At 34.3% G+C, this 8,619-nt stretch overlaps 1 pseudogene; it reads left to right on the forward strand.

Moving 5' to 3' along the window:
* Positions 1-6,985: 6,985 nt before the first annotated feature.
* LOC139786801 (uncharacterized) lies at positions 6,986-8,557 on the forward strand (annotated as a pseudogene).
* Positions 8,558-8,619: the final 62 nt, after the last annotated feature.

Here is an 8,619-nt window from a genome sequence, read left to right on the forward strand (position 1 = left end):
CTTCTAAGGACTTCTATATCATACATATAAATGTATTACATGTAGATACTTTTAATATTTATTACATTTTTATTATAAGCTTTTTCATACCTTTAGAAGTGCATGTAACAAATCCATTTTGACCTATCAAAATATTTCCTGCTGTGTCTCTTGTAGGTATGCGATTTCATGAATTTCCGATGAACAGTTATTTACTATTATATTATAAAAATCTTTATTTATACTGTTGTAATGTTTAATGTTATTGCTTTTGATTATGTATTTATTTATGTACATCTATTACATAAATGTCATATATGTATAGATATACATATGAAAATATATTTTTTAGATTAATTTATAAGAATAAGAATAATTCAAATAAAGTTTATAATATATTTATATTATAGTAATGTGTTTATTTCTGCTTGTTTACTGTTTTAGGTTAGATACTTACCTGCCATGGCTGCCATATTGAACTGCACTGTTGTACTACCTCGAGAGCTAGGGCAGGCAGTTCAGTGAACTACTGCACTGAGTGTCGCTGCACTGCTAAAAAGAACAGCAAACATGACGTAACTTCCGTCTAAAGAAACACTTCAGTGTACACTTCTTGAACTAGTGCAGGCAGTTCAGCGAAAAAGAACAAACCTATAGTATATATACTGGCTGCACTAGTTCAACATAGAAAGCAGACCTAAGGCCTGTTCTTTTCAGCTGAACTTTTTGCACGGTTCATCTTTTCTCTTTTCTCTCCAACGTGAAAAGAAAAAGATGAAAGATAAACCGTGCACAAATTCAGCTGAAAAGGACAGGCCCTAATAGGCCGGTATTCATAGTTGAATTAGATCTCTAAAAAAGTAGGTATACTCGTCCGCCATTTTTCTTCCAATGGAATGTGAAAGGTTATGTTTTTGTAAACGTCAATCCGCTTTCGGTGTCGCGATTATATAAAAATTTAACTTGAAGTTAGTTTTCTTTATTCTGATTGATTAAATTTCAATCCAATCTCAATCCCAATCCGTAGTCTGATCACGGCTTAAAGCCTTGTATCCACAATACTAGAAGTTACTCCGAGATCTCGGACGGAGAAAAAATTGATCAATCACATTTAAACAATTCGGCAATTGACCAATGCTTTGGTTAATTCTTTCTCCGTCCATGATCTTGGAGCGATTTCTAGCATCGTGGCACAAGGCTTTAAAGGCTTCTACACACAAATTGCCATAACCATAAACATAAAACGTAAACGTAAGCTGAAATCCAATCAAATATTGCGTTAGTTTATGTATTCTACAAGACGATACAGAATTGAAATTCTACTTCCTTCTGCTTACGGCCAACTGTATCATCATTTAAATCATTTTCTAGAATACATAAAGCTAAAGCAATATACTATTGGTTCTTCAGCTTTTGTTTACGTTTTACATTTATGGCTATGGCTATTCATGTGCGAAAGCTCTTAAAACGGGGAGCACACACTTCTGGATAACGCTAATGCGTAAGCATAGAAAATTGATTGTGCATAAGGAAATAGGCTTAAGGCCGTCTATACATAAGTGCATAAGGAAATAGACCAATCACATTTCTCTCATACGCTTGTGCATGCTTATGCTAGCATTTGCCTTAGTGCTGGGTCTCTACAACCATGCTTTAAAGGATATTTAAGGTCTATCCAGACAAACTTGCATAAGTGCATAACCATATGCATAAAGAAACGGATTGGTCTATTTCCTTATGCACATGCATATGAACCAATCAATTCTCTTATGCTTATGTTTATGCGCTATGCAAGTTTGTCTGGATGACTTTAAGCGGGGAGCACCACTTCTGCACAACGCATAATACGTAAGCATAAGAAACTGATTGGTCTATTTCCTTATGCACATGTGTATGGACCAATCAATTTTCTTATGCTTACGCATTATGCGTTGTGCAGAAGTGTGTGCTTCCCGCTTTAAGCTCTAAGCCGTAAGAAATTAACCAATCACAATGGAATGTGAGGAGAATACTCGATTGTAAGTGCTGGTCTACAACCTTGCTTTAAATATATTTAAGCTCTAAGCCGTAAGAAATTGACCAATAACAATGAAATTTGAGGAGAATATTCGACTGTGATTGGTCAATTTCTTACGGCTTAGAGCTTAAGTACCCTTTAAAGCAAGGTTGTAGACCACACTAATTGGTCAATTTCTTACGGCTTAGAGCTTAAATACCCTTTAAAGCAAGGTTGTAGACCAGCACTTATGCGTTATGCAGAAGTGTGTGCTCCCCGCTTAAGGCCATCGCACACAAAATGCATAGCTTACGGGTACTTTCCGTTTCAACGCACGATGCGCATAATGCATCATTTATTCTTGTTATTCATCGAGTGTTAAACAAGGATAAATGATGCATTCGATGCATTATATACATCATGCGTGAAACGAAAAATACCCTCATGGCTTCTGCACACAGGACGCGGAAACGCTTGCCGCGCGGCAAGAAGCGACGTGGTAGCCAATAACTTTAGCTGGATTCAGATAGGACGCGTCAAGCGTCAAGCAGCGGGCAGCAACCAATCAGCGAGACGATATTTTCTACGCCACTGCTGATATCACCTCACTGATTGGGTTGCTGCTCGCTGCTTGACGCTTGACGCGTCCTGTCTGAATCCAGCTTTTTGGTTCTTACGGAAAACACGTTGATTGGCTACCGCATCGCTTCATGCCGCGCGGCAAGCGTTTCCGCGTCCTGTGTGCATAACCTACAAAATTGTCACCAATTGCTACAACATTCAATAGCTAAAAAGGTATTCTAAAAAATTGTTTGTTTTTTTTTGTCTTTTCACACTCGCACAGGTAGGACACAAGTAGGCTTCCGCAGTTTCCGCACGATCAGTGCGGATAAAATAAAAACTTGCGGATAAAAGTTGGCGGAACGAACGTAAAAGAGGGTCGAACCAATCACGAGCGTTCCGCCAATTCCGCATTGCGCATACGTTCCGTACCATGGGATCGCACCATAAGGGTGCGTTTTGCGTTCCCACTATACGCGTCGCGGCGTCGCGGTCACAACGGCCGCGTCATGAGTTATCCAATCAAAACGTTTTCATTTTATGACGTCATTTCCGACGCGAGATTTTGTCGGAAATGACGTCATAAAATGAAACGTTTTGATTGGATAACTCAGGACGCGGCGTCGTGACGCGACGCGCGACGGCGTATAGTGGGAACGCACCCTAAGCCATTAGTATAAGCGTAGCATAAGTGCTGGTCTACAACCTTGCTTTAAAGGGTATTTAAGCTTCTGAGCCGTAAGAAATAGACCAATCACAGTGGAATGTGAGGAGAATACTCGACTGTGATTGGTCAATTTCTTACGGCTTAGAGCTTAAATACCCTTTAAAAGCAAGGTTGTAGACCAGCACTAAAGGCCATTGCACGTATCAAAGTTTTAGTCATAATCGTAAGGCCGTAAGAAAATAAACCAATCACAGTCGAGTATTCTCCTTAAGCTCGAAGAATAATCGAGTGTGATTGGTCTATTTTCTTACGGCCTTATGCCCGTATCAGACTACGGATTATGATTGAGATTGGATTGAAATTTGACCAATCAGAGCAAAGTTTACTAAACCTGAGATCAGTTTTCTCTGTTCTGATTGATTAAATTTCAATCCAATCTCAATCCCAATCCGTAGTCTGATACGGACTTTATGATTATGGCTAAATCTTTGTTACGTACAATGGCCTTAAGAAATTAGCCAATCACAATCTATTATTCTTCTTGCGGTTAAAGATAATGAACTGTGATTCGTCAATTTCTTACGACTCTTGCGACTGCGACTCAAGGCGCGATTTCACGATGACACTCGACGCTGGATTCGAGCGTCAAATCTGGTCACGTGATAGATTCAGAGGGACGCGAAATATAACCTAACCACTGGATTGGCTGAATTCGAGCGTCGAGTGTCAAAGCTAAACACAGTTTAGCTTTTTGGCGCTGTTTGACGCTCGAATCCAGCGTCGAGCGTCATCGTGAAATCGCACCTTCATTGTAGATGGCCCTTAAAACAACACTCAACAGTTGTGTCTGCTGAATGCGGCCAACAACAAACCGGAAAAACCGTCGAGAGGTTAAAAAATCTGTCATCGTAATTATATAAGTATTAATTATTTACGGATAACATATCAAGCAGAAATCGGAGCAACAAATCTGTATAACAATACGTGTTACTAATTTTACGTAATTCTAGTATGAAATAGAGTCGTGACATATTTCCTAACCTCACACAGTCACCCCATTTCAATATCTTATTATTTCTTCTAACAGTCTCGATCTGATATGTAAAATTTTCAAATATTTTTTATTTTTTAGCCAAAGAAGTATTGAATAAGCGTCTAAATTAATTCTCCTTGTTTGTAAGAAAATATATTACTGTTATTTGCAGGTATTGCTTACTGCATTTAAATATTTAAATATTAATAATCTGAAGTTAGATTAAATGATAGATTAGTGATGTATAGCAATATTTCAATAATTAATTATCTTTTCTTACTTTCAGTGGCACAACAAATTATTATATTACTGCGACAAATATCATATTTCTGTCTACGCAATACACATCAGTAGGTACCGTAGATAATGGAATTTATATAGTGTAAGACTCTAATTTTAAATGTAACTATATTAATTGTTGTTTACTAAAATTTAAATAAGTATTTTTAGTAGCTGGTAATGGTATGTATGTAGTACTGCTGACAATATTTCTACTAAAATTATCTGTATATGAAATTGTAATTTATGTTTCCAATTAAAAAAAAAGAGAAGATTATTAAATATCAATTTTCTTCAACTCTTACAGGAACTAGGAATGAGATATCCTGCGTACATCTATAGTGATCAACAAAACAGATCTTTATCTGTCAACAAATCAAGAAAAAATCCTGTTACAAACCATGAGATTCTGCTAAGCGAGAGTTTATTACTATCGTCTCCGCTTTCAGAATCTTGTGAAATGTTATGGAATCATCTGCTGTCACTAATTTAGTCGCTGTATTTATCAATGTGCTTCCAGCATCAACACATATTTGCATAAACCATTTATATTCATAATCAGGTAATATATATTATATATATATATATATATATATATGTATATATATATATATATATAGTTTTGATAACATTTGTATTAAAATTAATTTGTGTGTGCAATTGTAACGTAATACTATTAAAGAAGATTGTTAAATATCAATTTTATACTTGAAGAAACGAAAAACAACATATCTTGTGCGTCATAGTAATTTGTATGGTAAATTATTAAATGTTTTCAAGTCAGAAGGGAATTTATTTATAATGCGCGAGAGTCTTAAATGAAAGTTTATTGTTGCATTCTCCACTCAAATCCTGTGGAACGCCATAGGAGTGTCAATATTCATATAGCCTTTAGAGTTTTTAGGAAACCAGTACTTCACTTTGAAAGAATCTTTGTAGAACGACATTTATGTTTAATTATAGGTAATATATACACAAGTTAAAGTGAAATGTATGTTTTAATACGTCATATTTGGAAAGCAATATTATGCATTATATATATATGTATATATAATGCATAATATTATACATATCACTTTCCAAATACGACGTATTAAAACATACATTTTACTTTGACTTGTATATACTACCTACAATAAAACATAAATGCCTTCTACACAGATTCTTCCAGAGTAAAGGATTGATTTCCTAAAAGAGGCTATATAAATGTTGACACTTCCATGACGTTCCACAGGAATCGAGTGGAAGATACAACCATAAACTTTAATTTAAAACTCGCGCATTAAATAAATTTTCTTCTGATACCTGAAAACATTTAATAATTTGCCGTACAAATTACTGCGACGCACAAGATATGTTGTTTTTAGTTTCTTCAAGTATAAAGTTGATATTTAACAATCTCAATTAAAAGTATTATGTTAGAATTGCACACACAAATTAATTTTAATACAAATGTTATCAAAACTATATATATATATACTATATATATATATATATATATATATATATATATATATATATATATTAATAATCTGAAATAAATGTTATTAGGCACGAGATCCGTTGATAACCGTTTCCATCGTTATTTATAACGATAAAAACGATTATCAGCGGATCTTATGTCTAACAACATTTATTTCAGATTATTAATATTTCATCATTAACATTAATAATTAATTCAATATACTGAAGCTAATAAGCATCTTTATGTAAATAATGCTACTGAATCTCATTTAAATCTACAAGGAATTTATTACTGAAAAGTATTCATTAAATATTATGATAATTTGCCTTATATAAACTATTTATTAGCATCATATTTAAAATGTATATTTTATACTAATAAACCTCTTGTTTATGAGATTAAGATTAAGATTTTTAAGATGCAGCAGCATCATTTATATAAAAAATTATATAATGCTCATTAGTATTGATATATTAAATTGATTATCAATTTAATGATAAATTATTTATTAATTAAACAAAATAAATATTGTAAGATTTGTTAATGGTGATTTCTGCCATTATTTAAACTTACATTGAATGAAATTTATTAGCCGACTTATAATTTAAATTTGCACACATATACTAATTGCTGACTTTTGTCCTGTGCATAAACATTGTGTGCAAAAATAATTTAAGTAATAAAATTATAATATATAATGATTATGATGGACTATGGTACGAGCTTTTTTCGTAAGAGAGAAGATGTCTTTCGTTTTCTTAATAAAATTTATTTCATAACCTGTATTGTCATCTCGACTTCTGTTTTAACGTTACTGCTACGGAAATCCGTCACAATTGTATTGCAACTTCGGGCGCTACAAAGTCCATTTTATTGTAAAAAAGATATGCGAGTGGTTATAGGTGATGCACCGAAGTCAACGCAATTGTGAACGACCATGCGCGCCTGCTCGAATGGGCAACCCGCCGTACCGCTCTGTATCGTCATGATACACCCTGTACAAGATGCACCACTAATAGTTGTGGGTATTTACAAAGGTCCTGCAAAACCATATAATCCTAACGTTTTCTTTAACAAATTTGTACAAGATGTCCAAAGAATTTTTTCAAATGGAGGAATACAATTCAATGACAAGAAAGTGCTACTAAGACTTAGATGTTTTATAGCAGATGCGCCAGCTCGCGCTTTTATATTAAATCTTCGTAACCATATGGCTGAACGTCCATGTTCCAAATGTAAAATATCAGGTACACATTTTCATAGTAATCATAACGTCTTTAATGGTATAAACCATCCTCTTCGAACGGATGAAGAATACCACATCCGCTTAGATGAGATTCATCACAAAGAAGGTACAAGTCCGCTCTCACAATTACCGATGGGAATGGTATCACAGGTTCCATTTGAATGTATGCACCTTGTGTTCATAGGTGTAATGAAAGAGATATTACTTGCGTGGGTAAAAGGAAAATACTCTCGTGACACAAAACTATCCAGCACATCTATTACTATTATAAATACACGAATAGAAAGTTTACAAAAATATTGTCCTTCAGATTTTGCAAGGCGACCCAGATCTCTCGAAATGTTTTCAAAATATAAAGCTACAGAACTGCGACAAATGTTACTGTATACTAGTCCAGCTCTATTCCATGATTTATTAGATAAAACAGTCTATAAACATTTCTTATTTTTACATACAGCTATAAGAATCTTATCTTCTAAGTGTCCATGAAGGCAATACTTACGTTTCACAGAGTGTGCCCTTCAGAAATTTGTTCTTCGAGCTGAACATGTTTATGACACTACATTTAATTCGTATAACGTGCATGGTCTGCTTCATCTCACAGATGACGTTAGACGTTTTGGCAATTTAGATTCATTTTCTGCTTTTCCATTTGAAAGCAATATGTCAATTTTTCGGAGATATTGCAGAAAAGGTAATCAACCTCTCCAACAAATGTTTAATAGAATAAAAGAAAGACAAGCGCACGGAAGTAGCAAAGCTCGTAATGTAGAAACATCTGTTCGTGTATTTATGCCGTACATTGATGATAGCAATTGTACTCGGTATCGCAAAATTACATTTAATCACATATTGCTTAGTACACATATCCGCGATATGTGTACTAATTGTTGCATCTTAAATAATGGGTCTATTTGTATTGTTTGCGATATTTTCAAGGACGGAAATTCTTATTGTTTATGCGTCAAAAAGTTTGTACAAGTGACTAATTTTTATGATATTGGTATATCATCATCAGATGTTCAGGTATACTCGTGTGCGGCGTTAGCAGATGAGGTATCACATATTAATCTGCATGAAGTCAGCGCAAAAGGTTACAGAATGCCGTATTGGGGTAGCATAGATGAGAATAGTAATAGTGATGATAGTACGGCAGATAATGCTTCGTACACACCGCAATATATTGTAGTTGCTATAATGCATAATGAAACATTGTAATTAGGATTGTCATCTCCGTATGTCTGTTCGCCCGGAAAGTAATCAGTAACTTCGTTTTTTTTCCGATGCTTCTGTAAAGCGTAATGCGTATTTTTTTCATAAATGTTTAAAACAATATTTATATTAGTCGTATCTATTACATCTCATAACAGATACATGTCTAATAAAATGTTAG

This window comes from Temnothorax nylanderi, unplaced genomic scaffold (assembly GCF_030848795.1).
Source record: "Temnothorax nylanderi isolate EJ_2023f unplaced genomic scaffold, tnyl_v1.0 TNYL_tig1152_pilon, whole genome shotgun sequence".
Classification (NCBI taxonomy): domain Eukaryota; kingdom Metazoa; phylum Arthropoda; class Insecta; order Hymenoptera; family Formicidae; genus Temnothorax; species Temnothorax nylanderi.